Below are 26,647 nucleotides of genomic sequence, written 5' to 3'. Positions count from 1 at the left end.
TGAATACAAACGAAGGCCCCTGGAGGAAGTCCCCAGAGTCTCAGCACAGTTGAGGAAACGAACAAAGCATGGTACACGTGCAGGAAGATCCCTCATTAATTCCTATGATGACCTCTCTGCTTTTTTATTTTTTAAGTTAAAAGGAGTCAACGCTTTGGGTTTTGTTAGACTGGACAAGGTAGCAAGTCATATTAAACTAACCCAGGTTGTTGCTTGAGTTTTCATCGAACTTAGAGTCTACTGCGAGTACAGTGAAGCAGAAATTCCCCTCACTAGGTGGCCTGATGGTGCACTCCAGTGGGGGGTGCAGAAGGTTTGAAGGGATCTGCTTCCCGACTGGGTCAAGTTAACCTCTTTCTGCCTTAGTTACCTCTTTGCACGTCCTAAAAGCACCTGCTTCTCAGATCCTCGGGAGGATTCACTGAATTCGTCCACTTGGAATCCACATGGAAGGCTGCCTGGCATGTAGGAGGTACCCAGTAAATTTTAGACTGCTGTTATTTTTGCCAGTTGGATTCAACAGATGTTTGTTCCCTGGACTAGTGTTTCTCACCTGGGGGTGATCTGCACCTAGGGGACATTTGGCAAAGTCTGGAGACATTTTGGGTTGTCACAACTTGGGGAGGGAGTGTTACTGGCATCCAGTGAATAGAAACCAGGTGTATTAGTTTTCTGTTGCTGTAAAGGAATACTTGAGACTAGGTAATTTAGAGGTTTATTTGGCACACAGTTCTACAGGCTGTACAAGCATGGTGCCAGCATCTGCTTGGTTTCTTGGGAGGCCGCGGAGCTTTTGCTCATAGCGGAAGGCAAAGGGAGAGCAGGTGTCTCACATGGCAAGAGAGGGAGCAAGAGACAGAGGGAGGGCTAGGCTCTTTTAAACAACCAGCTCTTGCATGAACTGAGGGAACTCATTCAGTACCAGGGGGAGGGCACCAAGCCATGGTTCCTCCATGAACCAAATACCTCCCACCAAGGCCCCACCTCCAGCAGTGAGGATTACTCCACAACATTTCAGCATGAGATTTGGAAACAACAGACATCCAAACTATGTCACCAAAGATGCTGCTAAGCATCCTACAGTGCACAGAGCAGCCCCCATAACAGGGTTACCTGGCCCCAGAGTGTCAGTAGTATTCAAGTTAGGCTACACTGTAGTTCACTAGCTTGTTGTGTGTAGGAGGACCAGAGGCCAGTTACCTGGTAACGACAACAACAGCAACAACAACAACAAAACCCCCTCAAACCCGAAACAAAAAAACCCCACGTGACACTGTGACATTTTTTTTAATTTGCAGGAGATTTAGTCTTAATCCAATAGAAGACCTTTATTTCCTTGCTAGTTATACAGAGGCTTTTCCGGGTTCATTGCCTGTGTTTGTTGCAATTAGTTTTTATTGACCTTTCTAGGGTTCATGTGTGTCCCTTGGGTTTGCCATGTTTTGTTCTCCAAAGCCCCAGGAGGATTTCCCAGTAACAGAGACTGTGTTAGATTTTTAACATTTTGTTTTAAATGATTTCTTTTGATTAATTACAGACTCACACTGCGTTGCAAACACAGTGCTGTCAGATCCCAGTACTGTGTCCTTTACCGGCTTTCCCCAAGGGTAGTGGCATCTCACAGGATCATAGAGCAGGAAAACCCGGGAAATCCACGTTGGTGCAACACAGTTACCTAGCCTTGGAGCCCTTACTTGAATTTCACCCTTTTTGCGTGTACTCATTTGTGAATTGCATGTTAAAGATGAGAGTCAGTAATATATTTCCAAATGTCAACAGAACATAAATTGAGCAGAAGCGTTTATAATGAGATGGAGGACTGAGCAGAAGAGCTCATAGCGGGCCAGGGCTAACAACCTGGTGAGGAGCTCCTTGACTTCATCTTGGAGGCCGAGGTGGGAGCGTTGGTGACAGCCCCCAGGAAGGCAGATGTTATCGGGGGTTAAAATGAGATGTGTGTACTGCTCATGTGCGTGTGGGGTGTGCCCCTTTTGTTTTTGATGCTGAAATGAGACAAATCATTTCCCTTTCAAGCTCCAGGCAGACTGATAGAGGGGGGAAACAACACCCAACTTACTGCAACCTGAAATCCTTTGCCTTGGATCCTCTTACTTACTAAGTTCCTATAGTCCTTATTTTGTAAACTGGTAAAACAACTTTTCTCCCTCAAGTGATGATGATCTTGTGTTTTATATTAATTAACCCCATATAGACCTCCCTTTGGAATTCCTTTTTCTAATCTGCTTGGCCTGTTTGCCAGTTAGTCGCCTTGCTAGGAGAATCAAAATGTAAACTCATAATAGACACGAACCAAACATCATCAGCACAGGATGTGGCAGAATGATTTTTCTTTCCCACCACTTGCTGAGAAGGTGATGAGATTGGAAATGGTGAACAGCCCAGAGTTCTGTAACTCTGAGTATAGAGGAGGAGATGGCAGCCCTTGACCTCAGTAGCAGAGGCACATCATCGAACATCCCTGTCCAGGAATCTGGACATGCACTGGTCAAGAATTCAGCGCAGTTGCCTTTGGTCTGGGGATTGGGAAGCTCTTTTTGTAAGTGAGGCACGGAGTGAAATTGCAGAAGCCTGTGTGACTTGTAGAAACTGAAGCCAGGCTCGTTTACTGCCTTGCACAATGAAGATATGATAAGACTGGGAGCTTATTTGTGAGTATCGTCGATGCCAAGGAACCTGTCCAACATTTATAGAGGCGTTTGGGCGAAATGAAAAAAGGTTTGATCTGTCTGTGGAGACAGAAAGTAGATGAGTGGTTGCCTATGACTGGGGCTTTAGGCGGATAAGAGGTTGTCACTGCTAAAGGGTACAGGGTTAATGGAAATTCTTGAAATTGATTGTGCTGATGGTGGCTGCACAACTCTGCAGGTACTAAAAGTTGTTGAGTTGTACTAGAAATGGGTGCACTGTATGGCATGTGGTTTATATCTCAATAAACCTGTCAAAAAAGGGTTCAGGACCACTGTTTTTGTACATGTCCTCAAAATACTTCCTGTAATCTAGTGTGGTCACAGCTGGTTCATGTGCACAGACATAGTGTCAGTGTCATTGTGGAGATAGCAGTTTCAGATTGACTGGTTCCAGAAAATGTGTCCCTGCCTGTTATCTCCGCATTGCCACAATTAGGAACCAAGGGCCCATAACAAGCAGTGAAACCATGGTTGATGTCGGAGGAAGTGGGGCGGTGTCATCTCTTTTGTATTTTTCTCTTTTCTCTCCCCCGCCGCCTTTGCCCGCTTCCTTCTCCAAAATAAAACAAAAGAGAGAAAGCAAGAGATAAGTGGCTGAGCTGAATGTGTTCCAGCCCTTTGGAAGAGGGGAGTACACATACCAGAGGGAAGATAAGCGAAAATGCAGCCTTTCTCAAGGGCCAGCATGGATAGAGATAAAGAGAGAGCCACAGGCACACTGGCCAAGCATCAGCTCCTAAAGCATCCATCTCACTATTCAGGGTGGGGAAATATTTGATACCTCAAGTCCTCTTTATCATCACTGATGAAACTGACATAGGTGATTTCCTTTAGGAGCATTTAGGGAGAATGTAAGGGAAATTGACAACACACTTGGTGCAATTGGGTAACCAATCTTTGTGTTGCCCTCCAATGACTCTTGCTTGGAAATGATTGGAAGCCCATCGTTTTAAATCTTTGGAATGACTGTCCCCTTCATAAAACATGATGTAGCAAAATGAAAAGCATGCTTCTGGTGAAAAGTGTTTTTCAAAAAAGCTTATGACATTGAGGAGGTCATTTCATATTTCCTGATATTCAGCAATTTTGCTGTGAGCTTTGTAGAATTGGCCTGGTGCTTAGTTCAAATAAGAAAGGGATTACTGAAATTGCACATTAAGTTAAAAACCATCAGGGTTTTGCGTCCTGAGACATGTTATCTAAATATCTGTCTTGCTATTTTGGTACAGAACAAAGTAGGAATTGTAAAACATCTTCGTTATAAACTGAGTACTACACAGTCTCTGGGAGAGCAGAAGAAACATGGTAGGAAGGAACCACCCAGGGTGGGTAATGACAGAGTAGAGATAGATAGGGCCAGAGACAAGGCCAGGAAAGGCGAGAGGAAGAGCCTGCAGGAACGAGTTTCTTGCAGGTTTCAGAGCTGGACCTGCCAAGAGGGTAAGGCCAATATCTGTGTGTGTTCTTTGAGGAAACCCGAGTAGCCTGCCCTGCCTTTAACCCTCTGCTCTTTGAACTGTGGATTCCTTCCCATGCACCTGTGCGTTCTCAGTGCTGTGGTCAGATCCCCAAACAGACACCAAACCCTGACCTCCGAGGCCCAGGCGGAGATGTAACCCAGCCCCAAGGGGAGATAAAGACAGAAAGAATCAGTATTATAGCAGGGACCTTTTTCAGGAATCTGCCTTCTGCAGGGCAGTGCCGTATGTGCATTCGAGCTAGCATAGCAAATCCACATCACTAGAAAGACTCTTCCCATTTCACAACTTGGGAAACTAAGGCCAGGGCAGTGACAAGTGCCAGGTCCCCAAACTGAACTGCAGATCTGCGTGCTGAATGGTGGCAGGTGGACTAGTGTGATTTTAAAACCATGTGCTTTTCAGGGCACCCTGGTGCTTCTCCAAATGCCAGAAGGGTTTCTCCAGTAATTCATAGCACTCTTCAGTCAGGATTCTGCAGTACAGTGCCTTGGGGAGTGCATGAGTGGATGGTTCTGTGGGTAGAAGCCACGAGCTGAAGATAGTTTTACATGTTTAAAGAGGAAAGAGACTGGGAGTGGTGGCTCATGCCTGTAATCCCAACACTTTGGGAGGCCGAAGTGGGAGGATTACTTGAGCCCAGGGAGTTCAAGACCAGCCTAGGCAACATAGCAAGACCTTCCTCTAAGAATAGAATAGAATAGAATAGACCAGACCAGACCAGGCATGGTGGCAGTGCTCCTGGAGCCCCAGCTATGCGGGAGGATTGCTTGAGCCCAGGAGTTTGAGGCTGCAGTGAGCCATGTTTGTGCTGCTGCACTCCAGCCTGGGCAACAGAGCCAGACCCTGTCTCAAAAGAAAAAAAAAAAAAAAAAAAGCAGTACCTTGTTGATACATGGAAATGGTGTGACATTCAGATAAAGTTTTACTGGAGCTCCGCCATGCCCATTCATGGACATATTTTCTATGGTTGCTTTTTCACTACAAGCGGTGTTGCAACCATGGCAACAGATACTGTCTGTCTAGCGAAGTCTAAGATATTTGCTCTCTGGTCCTCTGCAGAACTAGCATGTAGTTCTGAGTGCTTGAAGGCACGTACCACCTCGGTGGTGTGACTTGGCCTTTCACCTGTCCTGATCCCTTCTTCATTTCCACCCTATTCTCATCTCGCCTTGCTTGCAGAAGCCTGGTATTTTACAATTCGAGAGTCATTTACTTGATGTGAAGTCTCTTCCCAGTTAAAGTGCCAGTAGTCCTGGGAGAGGTAATACATTAAACCTTATCAGTTATTTATACCTCAGGATTGGAAGGGATTGTTGCTGGCTTTGTCCTGTAACAGCTGCGACCAGAAGACAGAGCCCAAGGACTGTTGCATGAAATGAGGGAGGTATGGATCACCTCTGTGCAGGGCATAAGAAGAGAGGAGGCTGGGTCATCTGAAAGATTACCTTTGTTCATGGCCTTTTTCTGCATCCTCCTCAGTCACCTGGAAATCGGGATTGTTGGTGACAATCTTTTGGGAATTGGTATTAGCTTCTGAGAGCCACTTAGCCTGAAGACCCTCCTTACCCCGTTATCATAGAACCAGAGTGGTGGCCACGTGCGCAGACTGTCCATGCTGACATGTAAGGCAGGGCCCATAGGTAGGAGGTGGTGGAGCTGGGATTTTACGTGGACAGCCTTCTGCTCCCCTGGTGCTTAGCTACATTCTAGTGTCTTCTGTGCAATGCCAGCTTAGCATACATATGAAGGGTACTGACCCATTTCCTGCTTTTGCATTCACTGTTTTAGATGGTTGTGTCTCCTTGAGCCTGGGCTAGGGAGATAACACGTGGAGGAGATGCCGCGTGATTTCTGTCTTGTCCATGGTACGTGGAACACATTGCCCTCAGTAACATTATGGTTGAGACACGGAATGCCACAATGTACAGTTGCCACCATATGGTATACTACATATATATATATACACACACACACATGTATTTTTATTATTTCATTTTAATTTTTTTAGAGACAGAGTCTTGCCCTGGTGTCTAGGCGGGAGTACAGTGGTGCAATCATAGTTCACTGCAGCCTCGAAGTCCTGGGCTTGGTGATCCTCCCACTGCATTGTCCCAAAGTGCTTGGATTACAGGTGTAAGCCACTGGGCCCGGCCTACTTGTATATTTTTCATGGCAAATGTGCATTTCATTTATGTTGTGGGCTTTAAAAAGCCTTTCTAGGCTAGTTGGGAATTTGACCCTATTTTTTACAGCATAGTTTCTAGGAGAAAAACATTTCTGAGGAAGTAACAAAAGACTTGGGCTGTATCCCATTTGTAATCTAGAGACCACTCGCATTTCAAAATTTCTTCTCTCAACATGTTTTCTTTTTGAGACATGAAGTAGGCAGGCAGGATCTTTTTTACAGTGGCTCTGGTGTCTTTGGGAAGCGGCTTCCTTGGTTTGCCTTTCCTCCTTGGTTTGCCTTTCCGCGTTTTCTTTGTTGACTTCTCCAGGCATTCAGCTGCAGGCATGTACCTCTGCTGCTGGGGGAGTGGCAAGCAGAGGGGGTTGGAGGAACGGGGATAAAAATTAGCTAGAATTCAAAAGCAGCCGTGACAGCCCAGATGATTTTTCATGCTAACCTACTTTAAAAGCTGCCAGAATAATTGTGGAGTGGGAAATCTCTCATTTCTCCCGTCCTACTCTGACAAGATCTAAAAATAACTTTGAGGAGATGGGCATGTGGCCCTTTGATCTCCTTGGCCTGGAGTGTTTCTTGGTAGGAGCAGAGCTTACAGGAAGGTGTTCTTCAATGAGTGTTCTGGAGTTGTGGGTGGGGCTGATTACTGTAATCTTCCTTCACCATTGAACGATTTCATCTGCCCCTGGTTTCCATTACTTGCTGCTCTAAATATTCCTCTCCCTGCACCTTCCTTTTATGTAGCCACAAACTGGAATATGTGCATGGAAAACCCAAAGGAGGCAAATCACACTTACATTCTAGAACTTCGGTGCTGGATTTAGCGGTTGTTTACCAAGCACCTCCTTTACCAGAATAAGTAGCACAGATCTTTGACCCCCCCCCTCCCCCGCAGGGACTGTGGTCTAGTTGGAAGACACAAGGCAGAGGTGTAAAAAGGGAGCTCTGGAGATAGGAATTTGAAATGGGGCTGAGAGCTGATGAGATGGCCTGGGGCTAGAGGCCAGGGAGATGGGAGGAGGAGTTCTTGGAAGGGTGTGCCCCTAAGAGATCCTGAAGAGTGAGCAGAGATTGACAGGAGAGGCGAGGGGAGACCTAGTTATCAGGGCTGCAGAGGTGTCCTTGGCACATAGAGGCCATAGTATCCACGCTGGCTTCCAGGGTAGGGGCAGTGCATCTGCAGCTGGCTGAAGATGGAATAAATGGGATAGTGGCTAAAAAGATGGTGGTAAGGCCGGGCGCGGTTGCTCAACCCTGTAATCCCAGCACTTTAGCGGCCGGTGACGCATGGATCACGCAGGTCAGGAGGTGATCAGACCATCCTGGCTAACACGGGTGAAACCTCCCACTGCCAAAATACAAAACTAGTCATGCAGGTGGCTGGCTGCCTGTAGTCCCAGCCACTGGGAGGCTGAGGCAGGAGAATGGCATGCAGAACTCCAGGAGGCTTATTTGCAGTGAGCTGAGATCCCGCCACTGCACCCAGCCTGGGCGACAGAGCTTAGACTCCTCGGCCTCAAAAAAAAAAAAAAAAAAAAAAAAAAAAAAAAAAAAAAGATGGTGGTATTGGGGATACACCTCTCCTTGGAGTGGTCCTCCTTGCAGATAAGGGGAGACGTAGAACAGCACTTGACAGGGAAGCTGGTGTGGGGGAAGAATTTTTTTACACTAGGGGAGACTTGTGGTTGAGTTAAACAGGTTCTAGAGGGCCAGGCGTGGTGGCTCATGCCTGTAATCCCAGCACTTTGGGAGGCCAAGTTAGGAGGATTGCTCGAGCCCAGGAGTCGGAGACCAGCCTGGGTAGCAGCAGCATAGAGAGACCCTGTTTTTACAAAAACTACAAAAATTAGCTGGACATGGTAGCACGCACCTGTAATCCCAGCTACTCGGGAGGCTGAGGTGGGAGGATTACTTGACCCCAGGAGCTGGAGGATGCAGTGAGCTGCAGTTGTGCCACTGCGCACCAGCCTGGGTGATGGAGGGAGACCCTGTTTCTAAGGGGAACAAAAATGAAGTTCAAGAGATAAAGAATGAGGGGAGGGGGCTTATTTTTTGCAGGAGGGAAATTTAGAGGGTTTAACCTTGGAAAAGGAGCAGAACAGATGGGAAGGTCGTAAACGTGGAACCTTTGGAGCAGAAAGGAAGATGATTTCTCTTAAAAGTTTTGCCTAGAGATGACTAATGTGAAGGTCTTGGTGTTCTAAGGGAGCAGGGAAAGCCAGAGGTGGTGGGTCTGGTGGATGCAGGAACTGACCCAGGCTTTCAGATTGTACATTGGGGAGCAGAGAATGCGTGCTTGGGGGTGGGGAGACTGCTGGCCAGGGCCAACCTCTCTCCTCCCATGACCCCTGCCTAGAATCAGAGTAGCCTCCTTTAGTGTACTTGAGTCAAGGCCTTCTGTTTAAGAACTTATTTGAACTCATTACAGTCATCGCTTGGTATCCTTGGCGGATTGGTTCCAGGACCTCCTGCGGATACCCAAATGCGTGCACACTCAAATCCTGCAGTCCACTCTACAAAACCTGCTGATACGAAAAGTCAGCCCTCTGTGTCTGTGGGTTTTGCATCCCCAGATACTGTATTTTCCATCTGCATTTGGTTGTGAATGCGGAACCTGCCCATAAGGACGGCCGATTGTATTTATTGAAAAAAATCCATGTTGTTCAAGGGTCAGTTATAGTTTGAACTACCAAAAGCAAGCAACCAAAAACCCTGAAAACCAAAGCTTTAATTGGTTAAGTCAGAGCAGACTAAAAAGGACTACATGCCCAGTGGAACTTTCTGTATAGTCTGGTAGCCATATCTGGCTATGAAGCACCTGAAATGAGGCTCATGTAACAGAGGAATTGAATTTTCAATTTTATTCCTTTTAAATGTATATTTTTGTCTTTCTTCTTTTCTTTTTTTTTTTCTCCCCCCATGAGATGGCGTCTCGCTTTGTCGCCCAGGCTGAAGTGCAGGGTCGCGATCACGGCTCACTGCAGCCTTGACATCTTGGGCTCAAGTGATCCTCCCACTTCAGCGTCCCAAGTAGCTGGGGCCACAGGAGTGAGCTACCTTGCCCAGCTAATTTTTTAACTTTTGTAGAGATGGAGTCTCACCATGTTGCCCAGGCTGGTCTCAAACTCTTAGTCTCAAGCAGTGCTTCCACCTTGGCCTCCCAAAGTGCTGGGATTACAGGTGTTGAGCCACAGCACCCAGCCTAAATATGTATTTCAATAGCTCCATATGGGGAGATGTCTTGGACAGAGCAGGTTAGCCCATGAGACTGTCTGGTCCCTGAGTGAGAAGTAAGGATGAGGGCTCGCAGATGATCCCAGTGGGCTGGTTCCGGAAGCGAAACCTACAGGCCCCCTGGCTTGGGGAAGGCTGACCGTAGCAGGTGGGAGGAGTTCTCTGAAGACCAGGGCTGAGCACTGGCGGAGGAGAACAGGGCCGGTGCTCACGTATCCCACACCCGAGAACTTGGTGTGCTGGATTCCAGCCCTGTGTGTTTCTCATTATAACTATGTAAACGCCAGCAGGGTTGGGACTGTGTGGTTTTTCTTCTTGTTTGGATGCTCTAGAGATCTTCGTTAATTAGTGAAGGAAAGCCAGCTCTAAGGAGAAGCAGTGGTAGTGGAGTTCATTGTCCCCACTTCTCTGCAGCAGAAATGCCTTGTCCCTCCTGCCTCGGTCGAACTCACTTTCTCAGGCTCCCACCTTTGAATGGAGGCTCTTATCAGGCTCTCCATCCCCAGCGGCTCTGTTGACATGTCCCCATGGGAAAGGAAAAGACCATCTGAAAGTTTCCATCTGTGCACAAGGTTTTCTGAACATGTTGACAACGTGGGTTTAATTTTGTGAGGTCAGCAAGAGTTCTTGTGGTTTGGGATTTAGTAAAAACTGTAGGCTTTGTATGGGAAGAAAATCTCTCTCACCTCTGTCTTCTATTCTTCAGTCTCTACACACTCTCCACTTGTCTTTAGCGCTGAAAACACAAACAAAGCATTATGTTTTTAAAAAAAAAGCCCAAACCCCAAGTCCAGTAGCTGATTGCCCTGCTTTGACTTTTCTCCCTCGTCACCATTCTTCAAAGAAAGACTCCGCTCCTTTCAGCTGTCACCCTTTCGCCCTTCACTGCATGCCGTCTGGCCTCTGCCCCCACTTGAAAGAAGCACTCTTCCCAGGGCACCTGGGAACTCGGAACTGTGAACCCCCAGAGTCTATCCAGCCCCTCTCTCCCTGCCTTTCGAGCAACAGCAACTGGTGCTGTGACCTGGGGTCCCCCTTTCCCTGGGCAGCATTACCCACACCGGGCCACAGTGGGCCAGGTCACCCGCACTGGACCATATGAGGCCACGCCACTCACACTGCGTCATGTCACCCACCCCAGGCCACACTGGGCCATGTCACCCACACTTGGCAGGGTCCTGTCTTTCTCTGCTCTAGTGCCTCCTTTATCTTGATGCTCAAGACTCTCTCAAAACACCAGTGGCTCAGCACAGTGTGGGGACAGAGACTTCAGCGAGGCTCCCCCAGCCCCACCCTTGAGGAGAAGTAAGCGCAAACTCCTTGTACCTGAGACTCAAAGGGTCGTGTGCCTTTATTGGCCCCCTTGCCTTACATCAGCGTCCTTAACCTTTCTGTCTGTATGCGTGGCTCTCTGTAGTCATCGAGTGAAGCCGCAGAGGTCTCAGAATCACATTCTAAAGTAAAAGTAGAATCACAAAGGAAGGGATTAAAAGTGCAGTTGTCAAAATATCAAAAACATGATTTGTTGAATAGTGCTTTTTTCTTTTCTTTCTATTGGTAAAATACATGTAATATAAAATTTTGTCATTTTAAACTTTTTTTTTTTTTTTTTTTTAAAGACAGAGTCTCACTCTGTTGCCCAGGCTGGAGTACAGTGGCACGATCTTGACTCACTGCAACCTCCACCTCCCAGGTTCAAGCAATTCTCCTGCCTCAGCCTCCTGAGTAGCTGGGATTACACGCATGTGCCACCACACCCAGCTAATTTTTGTATTTTCAGTAGAGACGGGGTTTCACCATGTTGGCCAGGCTGGTCTCAAACTCCTGACCTCAGGTGATCCGCCCGCCTTGGCCTCCCAAAGTGCTGGGATTACAGGCATGAGCCACTGTGCCCGGCCTATTTTAACCATTTTTAAGTGTACAGTTCAGTAACAGCAAGCACATTCACACTCTTGCGCAGCCAACCTCCAGAACTCCTTTTGTCTCGTAGTCCTGAAACTCCATACGTAACTGGCCACTCATTTCCCCATTCCCAGCCCCTAGCACCCACCAACTTTCTGTTTCTGTGCGCTTCACAGCTCTGGGACCTCAGACAAGTGGAATCCTACAGTATGTGTCGTTTTGTGACCGGCTTATTTCACTCAGCGTAGTGTCCTCCAGGTTCGTCCACATGGTAGCATGTGTCAGAATGTCTTTTTTTTTTTTTTTAAGGCTGAGTGCTGTTCCATTGTATGGATAGGTCACTTTATTCCTGTAACTGTAGATGGATACCTGGGTTGCTTCCAACTTCGTACTGTTGTGGATAATGCTGCTACAAACTTGCCTGCACAAATATTTCCTTAAGATCCTGCTTTCAGTTCTTTGATGTGTGCTTTCTAAACCTTTTTTTTTTTCCTTTTGTTTTGAGACGGGGTTTCACTCTGTCCCCCAGGCTAGAGTGCAGTGGCACGATCATGACTCACTGTAGCCTCGATCTCCTGGGCTCAAGCGATCCTCCTGCCTCAGTCTATCAAGTAGCTTGGACTACAGGCACATGCCACCATGCCCAGCTAATTTTTGTATTTTTGGTGGAGATGAGGTCTTGGTATGTTGCTCAGGCTGGTCTTGAACTCCTGGGCTCCAGCAATCACCTGGCCTTGGAGGGAGTTGGCAAGGGAAGTGGGTTGGCTGTTGGAGCCCATTAGTAATTCCAGAGGGATGATGGCTCCTTGGACCAGGGTGTGGTCCAGGAGCTGGAGAGACGGGAGTCAATTCCAGACAAGACAGTGGGATTTATTGGGATTCTTGATTTCCCTCAGTGGTGAGAAATTTCCTCTTTCCACACACCTTCCATGGAAACCCGGAACACCATAGGTCCCCTGTAGGCAGTCTTAAGAGGACAGCTATTTTTGTTCTCCTTCCAAATTCCCATTAGACTTGAGGTCAGAGTCACACTTACTTGTTTTGAATATTTAAAGTAGTATACCTAATAGCTGAATAGACTGTATGCTTTTATTTTTATTTTTTGATCTCACATTCCTAGGTATTTGGACAAATTTCTCCATAAGAGAAGTGAACACATAACTCTAACTTGTAATAGCAAATACCGCAGGAACACTGGGAGCCACATACTAAGATGTTATTAGACCTTCCCTGGAGTATCCAAATGGTCTATAATTGCTTAATAAGGAGACATTTTTGCTGAGATTTACATGATAGAGATTTGCTTTTTTAAAAGAAATTATCCAAATTTGAATGGAAAAATTACGTAGTCTCCTGAGTGTTGTTTTACCTTTGATTCTGTACTGTTTAAGAACTGATTATGAGCAGGAGGAAATAACTCACTTCAGCTGTAATATAAATGTGCATTGGTATTTAAGCATATGTGACACATAAAACAATACCAACTTGGCCAGCATTTAAATGTTTATGTGAATTACATTTTTGGACAGGCACTTTCCTCTCTTTATTGTGCAGAGAAAATAATTTTTTCCGAAAGAGATTTTGTGTTAAAAAAAAATCCCTAATACTAGTATAAGGAGTGTTAGATACCTTCGATGTGGTTTTCCTCTTTTTGCCTGAAAGACTTGAGTGCTGAAGCATCTAGTGGTATTCTTGTGTCTGGGAACATTCCTGCCTCATTTTTGTTTCTAGTCCTGTTTCTTCCTGTGTCAGAAGTAAGACTAATGGGTGCAGCTGCACCTATAGTTCAGGATGAAGGGGTGTGTGTGAGAATGTCTGTGCATGTGTGTATGTGTGTGAGTGTGTGTGTGAGAGAGAGATGGGCGGCGGGGAGAGAGAGACAGACAGCGAGGGAGAGAGAGAAAACAAAAACAGGAACAAAAACACGGCCTCTTTGTAATACCTGGTTGAGTCAGTGAAGTCTGGCTCTCTGAGCTTTACTGAATTCCTCCTTACTTATTTTGGGGCTGGAGGTGGAGATGAGTTCAAAAGCAGATAAAATTTGCCTGTCACCTAAACGAGCAGAATAGATTGCACGTGATCTTTTCTAGATGAAGCCTGTGTTTTTGGCATTCTGCTCTCAAGTCCTCTCTGAGCTGATCTGAGAGTGAACTGGAGTGTTAAGTTGAGAGAGATGTTGATGAGTCTGGTGTGGTCTTTTCCTTTCGGAGAAGTGGAGACGAAACGACTTGCCCGGGGTCCGTGGGAGGCAGAGCTTGTGCCAAGATGTAATTTTCCGGTTCTAAGCCCTGTGGTCTGTCTTCTACAGCAAGGTGGGTACTCTTTTTCTGTAAGGGACCAGAGAGTATGGATTTTAGGCTTTGGGTGCCAGTCTTGGCAACTATTCACCTCTGCAACTCAGCCACATTGTGAGAAGGCAGCCCTGCACATTGTATAAATAAACAAATGTGGCTGTATTCCACTAAAACTCCATTTGTGGCCACTGACTTTTGAATTTCGTAGAATATTCTGTAAGCGTGTGTCGGCAGCTTCCTCTGTGCGGGCCCATGCTCGGAGGTAGTCGCGTTGGGGAAAGTTGCTTTCTGCCCTCCTGGAGTTGGATAGACTTGCGGGGAGGCAGATACTGGAAAGCAGCCGCAGACACACCAAAGGGGGAGTCCCCAGTCATGGGAATCGTGATGGGGAGCAGCCCTTCCCTGTGCATTTAGAAAGGCCCCGCCACATGGAACCATTGGGAAGCTGAGGCTTGGAGACTGTGTGGGATTTGCGATGAGCCAGGCGTGGGCAGGGAGATCACACAGAGGAAAGGAGGATCGCCGTGGATCGCACAGGAGAAAGGAGGTCCCGACCTGTCCAACCCCCAAGACCTTTGCTTCCCTTGCCCTTGTTGGTGTGGAGTGGACCCAGAGAGGCCGCAGTGTGAGGAGTGACTAGCTGCACTCAGTGACTCAACATCGCCTTGGGGGAGAAGCCAGCCGTCTCTACTTGTTACTGGAGTTTATTTCCAGTATGGGAGAGGGACTATCAAGGGAGAAGGACAAGAGGCAGGTTTGCCCTACAGATTCCTTTGGGGAAAATTACTATAGGGGTCTCGTCTCTGTTGTACTTATTGTAGTACGACCTTTTTTTAAGTGATTCACCATAATCTCTCTAAGCCGTATTTAGGCCCTGACCCTAAATGTGCATTTAAAAAAAGGTTTGGGATATTTTGGTTTATTTATTTGTGTGTGTGTGTGTAGTTGTTAAATTGGTGTCCTTGGGGTGGGGGTCGATCAGTGGAACCTTCTCTTCTGCTGTCTTGCTCCGCCCCATGTTTTGGTTTGTTTTTGTTAGGGGTCAGTAAACCTGTTGTTGGCGATGGCCAGATAATCAGTACTTTGTGGTTTTAGAGCCCTGTAGTCTCTGGGTGTTGTACGGCAGAAGCAGCCACTGACAACGTGTGAGTGACTGAGTTTGTTTATCTATGAGCACTGAGGTGCTGGGATCTCGTATTCATGGTGTTCCACCGCCATCACTGCCATTCATAACTCCAAAACTTTTTCTTTTTGTTGGCGGGGGAGTGGAGCAGGGTCTTGCTCTGTTGCCCAGGCCAGAGTGCATCATGGCTCCCTACAGTCTTAACGATCCTCCTATGTCAGCCTCCCAAGTAGCTGGGACCACAGGTGCGCATCACCATGCCCGGCTAATCTTTTAACTTTCCTGTAGCGACGTGGTCTCCTTAGGTTGCCCAGGCTGGCATCAAACTCCTGGCCTCAAACGTTCCACCCACTCCTGCCTCCCAAAGTGTTGGGATTACAGGTGGCAGCCACCATGCCCAGTCTCAGAACTTTTTCATTATCCCATCCTGAAACCCTGTCCCCATGAAACAGTAACTCCCCATTCCTCCTTCCCCCGCAGCCCCTGGCACCCACTGTTCTATTTTCTGTGTCTGTGGATTTGACTAGTCTGAGGTGCCTCATGTCAGTAGAGTCATGCTGTGTTTGTCCTTTTGTGTCTGGCTTTTTTCACTTAGCATAATGTCCCTGAGGTTCTCCCGTGTTATAGCCTATGTCAGGATATTTGCAGCTCAGTTCATTTCCAAGGAATTGTCCTACATGCAGGGGGTCTTAGGAACACAGGTAACTTCACTTCCCATTTAAAGAGCGAGGATTTCTCCCGAGGTCCTGAACATGAAGAGAGTGTGAGGCATTGGCGTTTGGAAGGAAGTGTCTCTGAATTAGAAACGACTCTCAGATGAAGAGGGACAGTTCAGTGTGGTACCCGGGCCTGCCTTTCCAGAGATCCCCAGCCTCTTTGCCTAGTTCCCACTCTGGGCCCCTGGGCAGGTGACCCACAGCTGCACATGGGTTTCCTGGGAAGCCACAGTGCTGAGGATCTTGGGAGAGAGGCTCAGGATCAGAGCCTGGGGAGTGCAGGAGCTGGGGGGATGGGGGGGATGCTGCTTTGGGGATTGGGAGGAGTGGGCTGGGGCGGGATCACAAGAGTCTTTAGCTGAACCCAGGGGTGCTCTGGGTCTGGGCTTGTCCTGACCCAAGTCAAGGGGCCCAGGCCTTTGTAAAGGTCCACATTGCCCATTCACTGGGGCCTGGCTTTGGGTGAGGGTGGCAATTGGAGATCCGGGGGAAGCCCTGAAGGGGGATCTTGGCCACACATTGCTGCATCTGCGACACCAAGTTCTATCCCACCTGTTGTTGGCTGTTCTGGAAACCAGCACTGAAAAATACGGGAGTGGAAAAGTTTTCCAATTTTTTTTCCTGCTTTGTTTGGGTTTTTTGGAAAACAATTTCAAAATTAGCATATGGCTTGTTAAAATTAAATCACAAAGGAAGTGCCTATGGTAACGTTTTGATCAGGCTCTAGGTCTGTGTGAACCACAGCTCATATTTGAAAATCCAGCTTTATTGGGACATAGCCGTGCCCATTGTTTTCTGTGTCCTCTGTGGCTGCTTTAGCGTGCCACCAGGGCAGACTTGGGTGGGTTGCAGCCAAGATGGCATGGCCCTCAAGGTCCAAGATGTTTACTCGCTTGCCGGTCCTCTGTCATCTCTGGTCGTTGTGGTTGCCACAGTTTTCTTGGATCCATGAGTTAAAGGCAGTCCTGAGGGATGATGGCTTCATCTCCGCAGTTGCCTGGAACGCTGAATTTCAGACATGCTAAAGGAGGGGTCGCAGACATTGTGTGGAATGCATTCAGACCCCGGATGTGGGTGTAGGAAGGCACTATGGACACCTGCCAGGTGCCTGCCACACTGGGCATGGCATAGCCAGGTAAAGACTGGTTTCCAGGCCCAAAAGGCCTTCAGCAGCTGTGTGCCTTGTTTGTGATGTCGTTTGGGAGTAAGAATAATGTAGACATGGGGGTCATGAGGCTCAGGGTAAAAACTTCAGTGAAACCTCCATGGCATGGTCGGGTGCAGTGACTCATGCCTGTAATCCCAGCGCTGTGGAATGTCAAGGTGGAAGGATCGCTTGAGGCCAAGAGTTGGAGACCGGCCTGGGCAGCATAAGGAGACCCTGTCTCTACCAAAAAAAAAAAAAAAAAAAAAAGACCGGGTATGGTGGTGCACTCCTGTGGTCCCAGCTACTCAGGAGGCTGAGGCGGGAGCCCGGGAGGTTGAGGCTGCAGTGAGCCATGATTGCACCATGGCACTCCAGCCTGGACCACAGAGCAAGACGCTGTCTGAAAGGGGGGGGGGGGGGAGAGAGAGAGAGAGAGAGAGAGAGAGAGAAAGAGACCTCCATGGCAGATGCATAGGGTAATGGGTTAATATCTAGAAATAACGCTGAGTTGTGGAGTAAAGAAAACCCACAAAAGAATAGAATACCTGATGAATGTGGGGAAAGCACTTATGAGCTCCTCTAGTTTTAGAAGACCTAAAAAGGCGATTTAAAAAAACGAACAGGAGAGACCTTTTATTGTTGATGTCTTCCAAAAAGAACGTGCATTTATAAGCCAGGTGGTATTTTAATGTCACGAGGGGGTCCATTCTCCCATCTGTCCCCTTTGCTTTTGTTAGAGTCAGTAGCTCCTGGGTCTCCTTGACATTGGAGAGGATACTGAGTACAGAAAATTTTGTTTAATTATAATGATTTGATTTTTTCCTTCTGTATTCAAGTTTGCCTGCTTCTAATGAATTGGTAGAAATGAAGAGCTTTCTCAGATTTTGCCAGGACCATTTAAAAGCAATTAAAATCAATTTAGTTATTAAATTTGAAATTACTGTCTGGCTAAATGATAGTTTAAAATTCAATTTATACTGGCACTTACTTTTTAATGAACAAACCATGTCACACATTTTTATGTTCTCAAATTATCTGTGGCTTTAAAAGCTGTAAAAAAAAAAGGTGCTCTTTTAAAAAAGCCCTGCATGTTTCCTTTTTCCTCTCTACTTCCGCTAAAATATTTACATGTTTCTTTTAAAATAAGGTGAGAAAATCCCCTTGACTTCTCAATTTTAAGAAACTATACTTATCTTTTCATCACAAATGTTCATTTATCTGTGTTGAAGTCAACCCAAGAAATCTTAAAATATAACGGAAAGAAAATGTTTCTGGATTTTTTCCCTAGAATACATATACTTTTAAATGGTACGTTTTACCCATTGGCCTTAATTCCTCCCTCCCCCCATTACATTTTTAGATGTGTTCAATGAAACGTAGTCCTCCCCCTTTAAAAAAATGGACCGAGCATCACGTGTGAGGCTGCAAAGAGGCTCCCTGCCAAAGCATCTTATCTGCCGCTGGTAAAGCCCCGCCCCTCCGTCAGCAGCTAACCCTTGAGCGGGATGTGTGCTTGTGCCGGGTGCATTGCATTAAGAGAATGCAACTGAATAGAGAAGGATCAGGACCTTTTGTGCAGAGGTGGGGAGTGTTAAAAAGGGGGAGGCCTGGGTGGGAGGGTGGAGTTAGTGGGAGATGGGTATGCTTAGTGCTTAAATTCCCTGCATTCCCTAACATGAATTTAAGAAACTCACACAGTAAATGAGTCAGGGAGAGAGAGACAGGGAGAGAAGGAGGGGAGAGGGAGAGTTCTTTCATTCATGACACGATGAACTTTGCATGCGTCAGAACAATTTACATTTTTCCTTATTTCTAGGTACTTTTTTGAACTAAGAACCTGGAGGGTGTGTGTGTGTTGGTGTCTGTGTGTGTGTTGGTATGTGTTGGTGTGTGTTGGTGGTGGGGATTTTTTGCCTTGTATTTCATAAATATTTCTTGGTTGATTAAATGTCAATAATCTCTCATTTCTGGTTTGTAAAGCTGTTACCTGATCCTTGAATACCACAAATATTTTGTACATTCAGAATAATTGAGAGAAAATAAAGAACGACGACAACAAAAAAGACACAAAATAATAAGCATCTTCACTTATTTAAGAAGAGTAGATCTCTGCTGGGTGCTGTGGCCATGTCTGTAATACCAGCACTGTGGGAGGCCGAGGTGGGAGGATCCCTTGAGTCCAGGAGTTCGAGATCAGCCTGGGCAACATAATGAGAGCCTGTCTCTTATTTTCTTCTTTTTGAGACATGGTCTCACTCTGTCGCCCAGACTGGAGTGCAGTGGTGCTATCTCAGCTCACCGCAACCTCCACCTCCCGGGTTCAAGTGATTCTCCTGCCTCAGTCCCCCGAGTAGCTGGGATTACAGGTGCGCACCACTACTGCCCAGCTAATTTTTATATTTTTAGTAGAGACGGGGTTTCACCACGTTGGCCAGGCTGGTCTCGAACTCCTGACCTTAAATGATCCACACCCCCCTTGGCCTCCCAAGGTGTTGGGATTACAGGTGTGAGCCACTGCGCCGGGGTGAGAGCTCTCACACCCTGTCTTTTAAAATAAGTGCTGTCTGTGGAGTGGGAGGAGAGGAGAAGTAGATCCCTGGCCATGCTGAAAGGTTCGTGCGGTAGCCTCCTGAGCTGCGCACATGCTTCTGGAGCTGTGGGTGGACATTCAGTCTGTATGTGGATCTCTGTCCAAGCCTGCACTGGGAGGCCCTGCCCCAGGAAGCAAAGGCTGCATTTCTTTTATGTCAGTTAATGGATTTCTGTCCCACCCTGGACATCTGAGCGTTAATTGATTTGTAAGGGAGGGTTGAGGGAGGGTAAAATTACAATTCTGTATCTTAACATTGGGGGTGAAGCATTTTTACCCTAGAGGAATTCTATCCAAACTCATTAAACACTTTTAATAAGGGACAAAGGGTTGGGACTCAGCGGTTAGGGGGCAAGCCCATGAGCCTCACTTCTTCTCCTCTCTCTCCAGGAATTGAAGAGGGAATCCTTTTGCTCAGCATTCCCACGCCTCCCACGGTCCTGGCACTGAGCCCGCGGGCTTGCCTTAGTCTCCTGGGCTGCCCTAACGCAGCACCACGTGCCAGGCGGCTTAAACAGCAGCCAGTAATTCTCCCACAGTCCTGGAGGTTCTAAGTCCCAGATCGAGGGGTCGACAGGGTTGGTTCCTCCCTAGGCCTCTCTCCTGGGCTTGTAGACACCGTCTTCTCCCTGGGTCCTAACGAGGTCATCCCTCTGTGCGTCTGTGTCCTCATCTCTAGTCCTGTTGGATCAGGGCCCATCCTAATGACCTCGTTTTACCTTAATGACCTCTTGAATGGCCCTAACTCCAAATGAACAGTCACATTCTGAGGTCCTGGGGCTTAGGGCTTCAGCATATGAGTTGGGAGTGGGGATGTAACATGACTAATGCCCACAACAGGAAAACCCATAGAGGCAGAAAGTGGGCTCCTGCTTGCCAGGGCTGGGGACGGGCAGTGTGGGGTGACTGCCAGCCAGCACAGAGTTTCTTCTGGAAGTGATGAAAATGTTCTGGAATTAGACAGCAGTTGCACAACTCCGAATATATTAAAAACCACTGAATTGTACATTTTGAAAGAGTGAATTTCATGGTATGTGAATTGTGTCTCAGTAAAGTTGTTATTAACAAAAACTGTGAGGGTAAGAGGTAAAAGGAAGGGAGTTGAAAGCAGCATCAGGTGTGAACAGCCCATAATTCAGCCCATAGACTAGAGCGCGAACTCCTAGCACAACTGTATGTTGAAGATGTGTGTGAATGCTTGCTTTCCTCGCCCTTCGGCCTGGTTTTCTCTACTGTCCAATTTCATCATACATTCTCTTCCTTCCTCCCCCTCCCCACTTTTTCAAAACGTTTCTTCTAGTCCTTACCTGTGTCTACACAAAATTCCATAAACATAATGCTACAGTTCAAAGAAGTGTTCTGATGTTAGGGAGATAACTTAGGAAAATATTTGACCTTTGGGAAAGTTTTGGTTTACTTCTGAGTGAAAACCCTCCATGAAAGAGAAACTTAAATGCAGTTTTCAAATGCTCCTGAGACATTCCCAGCTGCTGCTTTGGGGAGAAGTGAAGGCAAGACAATTTCCAAGGCAAAGAAGGACCTATTGCAGACAGCAGACCCCAAGTAAAGAAAGGCACAGTGATGGTGGGTATTTGTGCAGTGTTTTGAAAATGTGGAGGTCAGGGATGCTAGCTTACCAGGCCGGCATGATCGAGTTATGAGAACTGGAGACCAGGACACTGCCTCTGCTGGGTGTGCTGCTCCGGGCTCCTTCGAAAGGGGAAGCAACTGGTGGACTGACTTGGGCTGTGGTTAAATTGGGCTCCCGTAGGTGCTATGAAGGCTCTGCAGAGCCAGGGATGCTTGTACTCTGGAGAGACCTTGCTCCAGGAGCTCAGGAGCTGGTAGGGGCAGTGACAGTGAAGCACTGGCTTGCCGTGCCCAGTGCTTGGGCAATGCTGAGCTCAGAGGGAGGAACCCAGAATCATGCGGGAGCAAGGGAGGGAGGCAGGCGAAGAGAAGGGTTTCCCAGGAGCCTGCAGGCTGGGTCAGTGTTTTGTCAAATTGTCTTTTCCTGCTTTGCTGTCTGATCCCACTAAAGACTAGCCAGAGAGATGCAGAGGTGAAAAATGGTGGACAGCCATTTTTCTCCCTTTCACTGTGACTACAATGTCTGTTTCATATCAACAGCAACATCTGTGCAGGCATCCTAATGAGTATAAATAAGGTTTTCAGAAAACTGGGTTTGTGAGGCTCCTGTCATCTGAATTTCTTTCATCATTTAAGTGTGATTTTTTACTTACTGACATTCAGTTGTTATTTAGTGGCCACCTATTATTCATATAGGGTTCTTTATGTGCTTTCTGTGTACATTTGTTTTCGTGCTCATCGTATTTCAGTGTGACTTACATATAAGATGCACCCATTCTTAGCTATTGTGGGATTTTTTTAAAAAAAGGTTTATAGAGATATGATTCACATACCAGATATCCATTTAAGTGCCTAATTCAACAGTTCTTAATACCCTAATTAATAAAAAAAAATACAGTGTTGAGTATTTTCCTTTTCTCCTTTTTCACTAAAGTGGACTCAGGATTGGGGGTAACTGTCAGTCCCTTGGTGTGATTCTTGGCTGCCAGTGTTTACTGGGGACGGGTGTTGGTACCTCCCTTAATAGGATATTGTTAGAGTATTTTACAAATTCTGGTTAAAAAAAAATCCCACATGCAATCTCCTGTCTTCCCCCCTCTCTGAGTGTAGGCATTGTCAGCTGCAGTTGTCCAGCATCTCCAGGACTCTTTTCATTTGCAGGATGGAAACAATGTACCCTCTGAGCAACTCCTCCCTGTTTCTCCTCCCTCCAGCTCCCGGCAACCACTATTCCACTCCCTGCTTCTTTGAATTTCACAACTTGAGGTAGCTTGTGTAAGTGGAATTATTTTAAAAGCTGGTTCATGTTAAAGTGCTTAGAACAGAGCTTGGTGAACATCCGGTCAACAGTAAGTACTTTTATTATTCTTTTTATATTACTCTTTTAAAATAAAAAAAAAAGAGGCCAGACACATGGGCTTCTGTCTTTTCACAGCTTGGGATCTATGCAGACCCAGGCTTCCAGAAGCCATCCCACTTGAATTCTTACTCCCTTTTCCTGTAAAAGAAGCTCTGAAATCCTAATTGTCAAGAAAGCTTTGCCTGCTGTGCATGCCTGAGTAATGTTATTTTTGTCATTATTTGAGAGACAGGGAGGAAGCTTCCAGTCCTCTGTAAGGAAACGAAATCATTGTGCACAGATGTGGTTCTGTTTATAGAGGGAAGGAAATGGAGGTGAAGAGTGTGTGTGGCTTGCAGCCAGGCTTGCGAGTGTGCAGTGGAATAAACGTTTGCCTCCAGAGTTTTAACTGGAAATGTGTCCGAATTCTACCTTCTGTGCACACTGGCCTGAGGTCTCCCCTGCATACCTGATCGTGAAAGTCTTCGGGTGTGTTTGTGAACACGCAGCCCCCCTTATGTGAGAGTCAGCACAAACTTCTAAAGATGCGACGATGAATTCTATCAGAGAAGTCTTTCTGGTTTTGTGAAAATAACCTTGCACTCTTTAATTATATCCACATGATCGAATCTGGCTCTGATGTCTTGTTAAAATTAATGTTAAAGGACAGTGCCCTTTATATTTCACTTGTCTGGGTATAAACATCCTAGTCTTTAAAGTTGAGTATGTAGGACTACCTCTCTACTTGATTACTCTGAAAAGAGTGTGTAGCGTGAGTTTTTAAAATGGGATTAGTGGGCATACGAGGATCAGAGTGACATCCTTCAATAGATAGTGCTGGTATGAGGATTGGTGAAACTAGAGGTGGGGAATGAGCATTTTGGGTCCTATATCATATTCCTAAGACATTTTCGAATGATTCACCCTTTGCCATCAGAATGGTTTGAAATCGATCAGCCTGAATCCACTAATGTGGGCTGCAGCACATGAATTTTAATACTAGAAGCACACAGTTGTGCTGTGTTTCAAATGAACTCTGGCCATTTGAAGTAAACAGGCATAGGCAGTCTTCTGTGATAACCTCAGTACATATCCTTTCTGTTTTTTAAAGCACCTTACAAGCTGCTGCATTACAGTCGTTATTATTGGGCCATTACAAAAAGCTATCGAATTTTAAGTGTCTTGGATAATTCTTGTTTGCCCTAGCATCAGAATTCAGGATTTTTTTTTTTTTTTTTTAAGATGGAGTCTTGCTCTGTCACCAGGCTGGAGTGCAGTGGCACGATCTCGGCTCACTGCAACCTCCCCTTCCCGGGTTCAAGCGATTCTCTTGCCTCAGCCTCCTGAGTAGCTGGGACTACAGGTGCACGCCACCATGCCCAGCTAATTTATGTATTTTTTAGTAGAGACGAGGTTACACCATGTAGGCCAGGATGGTCTCGATCTCTTGACCTCATGATCTACCTGCCTTGGCCTCCCAAAGTGCTGGGATTACAGGAGTGAGCCACTGTGCTTGGCCACAATTGAGCACTTTTATCATGTAGTATTCATGTCTTATTGGCAATGCCCTGTAAAGTTAAATAAGTTACATTTGTTGTGCACAGGTAATAATTATGAGGTAATTTCCACAGAATCCAAGTGCCTCATTGACTTAGCTATAAAATCAAAACAGAGCTAATTCTGATAAGACTAGACACATGTTACTCTTAAAATGGGCTGTCTCCTGGCCACTGTTGTGCATTTAACCTCAGCAGAAGGGGAACTGGGCTGCAGAGTGAAATTACCCGGAGGTCAAATACTGCTAATTTGACTTTTATCATAGAGACATTTTCTCCTCTTGCACCAAGGCAGTGGCTTTAATCCCTCTTCCAGTGGTGAGACAAGAAGTGCAAAGCATTTACAAAAGGCTTTCTCTTATTTTGAATGTGCCGAGAAAGATTTTGAGGCCGTTAAGTTACCAATCCTTCTTTTTAAGTCTTGAAGCAATTACTGTAAGGTCAATCCACTAATTTCCTTTCAGAATTACCAAAGACCTCTCATGTGATCATTTGGTACTTGTTGCCATGTAGCCAGTATCATTGAGTGCTTTTACTGTGAGCAAAGCACAATGCGTTGGGCAGGGAGGGATCCAAAGGGATCTTGATTTTTACCTTTGAGCCGTCTGTGGTCTTGAGTGATCTACATGATCTACAAGAGCAATTAAAAGGTCCTAATATTCTTGTTTGGGCATATTGAAAAATTTGCTCTTACAGATAGGTTTCCTCTCTCTACCCCCTACCCCAAGTTTTTTTATTGTGGTAAAATACATATAACAGAATTTGCCATCATAACCATTTCCAAGTACACTGTTCAATGGCATTAAATATTCATAACATTGTGCAATCCTCACCACGATCCATCTGCAGAAGTTTTTCATCATACCAAACAGAAAACTGCCCCATTAAACACAAACTCCCTGTTCTCCCCTCCCCACAGCCCCAGCAACCACCGTTCTACTTTCTGTCTCTATGATTTTGACACTCTAGGGACCTCTTATATGTGGGATCATATGGTATTTGTCCTTTTGTGTCTGGCTTGGCACAACGTCCTCAATTTTCGTCCATGTCATGGCATGTGTCAGAATTTCCTTCCTTTTTAAAGCTGTATAATATTCCAGTGTATGGATGGACTACACTCTGTTTATCCATTCATCTGTCAGAGGACACGTGGGTGGCTTTCACCTTTTGGCTGTTGTGGATAATGCTGCTATATGAGCATTGGCATATGTTTGCTTCTCATTGATTTAAGTTTACATAGCCATGTGTGGCTAGTGGCTGCTGTGTTGGACAGGACAACCCTAGGCTTGATAGCCCTGAGGACCTAGTTTGGGTGGGAAGGCAGGGGTGGCCTGCAGTGAGTTGTGGGCTGGGGCCTTGGTGAGAGCCAGATCTGGGTTGTGAGGCCACTCGAGGCAGGGGGAATGGTGTGGCGGGAAGTGAGGGCCAAAATGAGAATTTCAGAGTTGAAAGCTTTGGAAGTAACATGATACTCTATGACTGTGACCAGACTCAGACTGCACCAGCGTGCATCTGAGATCAGGTCATTGGCGTTGAGGGCCTGGTGGGGGCGCCAACTCCAGTGAGCATTATGAAATGCTCACTGCTTGGGACGTTTGCACTGTGCTTGATGTCTGGAGGTTCCATTAATGTTAAAATAGCAATTATGGGACTGGACATTAGGTTTAATGTCTGGGTTTTTTCCACCGTCTTCAAAAGCCCAGGTCTTAGTAGTAACCGTGCTGCTCTCCATTTTAATAATTTCAGCCTGGTTTATGTTGCTCAATAGCAGAAAAGCGGTTCAGATTTCCCTTGGATATCATGGGCCATGTTTGCCCAGGTGTCCTTTATTATTGGGAGCTATGACATAGTTAACACAGATTTCTCCAAGGGCATCGACTGGGAAATTAGTTTACCAAAGATAAACTTGGTAAAAGGAAAGTTTTTATGTGTGCTATCCTTAAACTAAGACACATCGGTTGAAATATTAGGACGTGTCCGGCCTCCCATCCTCTGCTGAAACTTTAGACTGTATGTCCTTCAGATATCTTCTCTTTGGTGCTTTGTTTGTGAACAGATTAGCCTCATACTTGTAAAACTGCTATCCTATCTCTTGCTCAATGCTTTTCTTGTACCGAAGGGTGAGGGGGAGGTTCCAGCTCTGTTTTCGGTATCAGTTTCCTGGGTGATGTTTGTTTGAGGGTGCCTTGTGTCCAGAGCCCCAGAGGGTGTTTCCGTTCTCTGATGAGCCTGAAGTCCGCATGCTTTGCCTTTGGTAGGGAAAGGCAGCTGGGGAAAGGTTGCATGACCCAGTGCCAGGGTGCCAGAGTGCATGTGCACCTGCTGGGGAGAAGCCTGCTGGGGCCCCTCCTCTCAGGACAAGATAAGGCCTCAGGCAGTGCAGCAGATGGAGGGCTTAGCTGTCCTTGCCAGCAAAAGCTGCTGGGAACGTGGCGCTCAGATAACAGTACGGTTGAGAAGCGGTGAGTTAGGGTTACTCTGATGGGAGATATTGAGAGGAGGGGATGACAGTCTTGATTTCTGTTCCCTTTGTGAATCTTTTGGTGGCCAAAATGAGGAAAAGGATACATTGTGTTTGGGGATGACAAGGAACATCTAGGCACATTGCATACTTGATTAAATGCACAAAGAGCTTCTTGTGACCTTTATCACAAGAGTGTGGTTCCATGAAGGTCGTAGGTACAATAGAAATTGTGTTGGTCTGAGAGTTACTCAGATTAGGGTGCATTGTGTCACCACCATTTTGCACAGCTGTGGCACCTTGTCAAGTTAACCTTTTCCTGCT

General features: G+C 46.4%; 1 protein-coding gene across 7 annotated transcripts in view; it reads left to right on the top strand.

Moving 5' to 3' along the window:
• Window positions 1-26,647, top strand: part of TBL1X (transducin beta like 1 X-linked) — a 261,662-nt gene that overhangs the window by 48,355 nt on the left and 186,660 nt on the right. The window contains exon 2 of one of the 7 annotated variants that reach the window (XM_021932418.2): window positions 22,182-22,316. The exons of 5 other annotated variants lie outside the window; for them this stretch is intronic. The gene's annotated coding sequence lies outside the window, so the exon portion shown is untranslated. Of the gene's footprint in view, window positions 1-19,615; window positions 22,317-26,647 lie in introns of those variants that run through there. One more of the 7 variants, XM_017953876.3, reaches the window with a different exon arrangement.

Source organism: Papio anubis, chromosome X, assembly GCF_008728515.1.
Source record: "Papio anubis isolate 15944 chromosome X, Panubis1.0, whole genome shotgun sequence".
Lineage (NCBI taxonomy): Eukaryota > Metazoa > Chordata > Mammalia > Primates > Cercopithecidae > Papio > Papio anubis.
This window is presented reverse-complemented; position numbering and strand designations above follow the sequence as displayed.